Source organism: Halyomorpha halys, unplaced genomic scaffold (assembly GCF_000696795.3).
Source record: "Halyomorpha halys isolate HHAL.00 unplaced genomic scaffold, Hhal_1.1 Scaffold4346.1, whole genome shotgun sequence".
Classification (NCBI taxonomy): domain Eukaryota; kingdom Metazoa; phylum Arthropoda; class Insecta; order Hemiptera; family Pentatomidae; genus Halyomorpha; species Halyomorpha halys.
In genome coordinates, this window is record NW_027105828.1 from 2,057 (window position 1) to 4,397 (window position 2,341).

The 2,341-nt window shown below is 27.3% G+C and overlaps 1 protein-coding gene across 1 annotated transcript in view; it reads left to right on the forward strand.

Annotated features, from left to right (window-relative positions):
• LOC106691891 (endocuticle structural glycoprotein SgAbd-1) overlaps nucleotides 1-2,341 on the forward strand; it is a 5,052-nt gene that overhangs the window by 1,512 nt on the left and 1,199 nt on the right. The gene's annotated exons all lie outside the window — the stretch shown is intronic.

Consider the following 2,341-nt stretch of genomic DNA (forward strand, 5'->3'; position numbering starts at 1 on the left):
ATTTAATACAAACTAGGTATTATTATTTAATACAAACTAGGTATTATCATTTAATACAAACCAGGTATTATTATTTACATAGTGTAATAGTGTAAGAGGGTTTAAATGCTGAATTTTCAAAACTCAACTAGCTCTAAAGTACCTTTAATTTTGTTTTATTTGAAATAAACAAAGAGTTTTCTTTGTTAGTAGTTATATTACTATAGTGTTAGTAGTTATATTACTAGTGTATAAATATGAAATAATTAGGAAGAAAAAGTTAAAGGAGAAAACAGTTTTGGCGCAACCGCATTAAAGATACCGGGAAGTGGCAAATATTCAAAACCGTCTAAGGTACAAATTGCTAAATGAATATTGTGTAATTTTTTTAAAATTTTTAAATGCATATCCAATATAACTGTATAGTACGTAGTAATGAAGTGTTGTTATATATTTTAAATGCATATCCAATATAAAGGTTTGTACTATACAAAATAGTAGTTATTCATAACTTCATTATTGAACTTAAAAATAAATCCTTACCTTTTTTTACCAATGAATAATACAGTTTTATCAAAGTTCTATGTTTATGAAAATAGTTCTCATGCATAAACTGGTTTGATAACATTCAGAGTTATGATCCTTTTAATATTATTTTTTTAACTATTTAAGTATCACCAATGGATGGTTCCATCTCAATATTTTCAAGTGTAAATGAAACATACAACACATTTACTAATTGTATTTATTATTTGTACAGTTGTAAATCACATTAAATAAATAAATAACTATATATATTTAAGCTGACTTAGACATAGTTCATATTTTTTATTGATTTCACATAATGAGGAATACTCTACAAACTCATAGAAGTTATTGACAGTTGCCAATGCTAATTCCAAATAGTATTAATCCTTATGTTGCCAATAGTTTTTTTACAGTTAGGGATAAAAGGCCATATTAGAATTCATTCTAATCCATCTCCTAAACAAACCGTTTGCGGACATACCTTCACTTTGAACAACATTTAGTATGAATCTTAATGCTTACATTTAATTAATAAAGTAGTTAGAACAAATAAATAGGTTTTATTTATTTCATATAACGTAAATAATGCATAACAATTAAAATCTTTAGGTGTGAATATCTCCTAAACAAAGCGTTTGCGGAAATACCTACAGAGGAAATTTCTTTCTTCTTTTAATGTACTTAGTTTCTATTTTCAGTTTAGCCACTTCACCCTGTATACACAAGTTGAAGTTTATGGTTAATGTTCCGTTCTTATGGGTGGAAGCCTGATGTTAGAAAGCCTACATTCTTCCTTGATAAACGGTCTGCCTGAGATTTGAAAAAAAATCTTTCAAATCAAGCTAGCAGTTCCTGAAATAACTGCGTTCAAACCAACCAGCTCTTCAGCTATGATAATTTGAAGATAATACTGTATGGGGTCAGTTTTATATATATATATATATATAAAATAAATGTTCTTTTTTGACTAATTAAAATTCTACACAAAAAATTTATTCGGTTTATTTTAAAATTCAAATTTTCCCATGGCAAATAGGCGTTATATATAAATCAGTGTTTTCTCTAAAAATTCAACTTACCTATACGAGATACCCCTTTACTTTAAATTATTTTTAAAAGCTAACTTTCCAGAAGTGGATATATTTACTTTTGATAGAACATTTCTCAATCGTTCTTCAAACAAATTTACTTCAAATAATAAAATTTATAAATGGTACTATATATTCCTGGTAAGGATATTATATTCTTATAATAATATCTTATAGCTTCCCTCATGAGTAAGTCCTTCCTTTCAGATCTCGTTCAACACGGAATGAGCTGCAAGGACCACTGCCTCATAAATTATCATTTCGTTGTCTTATAAAGTTATTCTTTGAATTAATACAGTATTAATACTAATTAATACAGACTTTCACTTAGCTATAAGTGGAATGCATAGTAAGGAAAAGTATTGCAATCATGTAAAATTTACAATTAGTTTTCGACTGAAATAAACTTTTTATGCTTCCTTGAGTCCAAGGAATCATGGTTCGTGTGTGAACAACCTAGTTCAAAAACCTAAAGTTGCATCAAGCTTACACTACCATCATATTTAGAGTGAATTTATTTATGCCTGTGATGTTACAGCAACTTTTCTTGTAAAATCGATTGGACATTATAGAATCGTTCTTTCTTATTTTCTCATTAACGGTTCTAAGGACTTTCATTAATATCGGTATATTAATAAACAGCCTAGTGATCTTTAATACAAACAAGGTATTATTCTTTAATACAAACTAGGTATTATCATTTAATACAAACTAGGTATTATTATTTAATACAAACTAGGTATTAT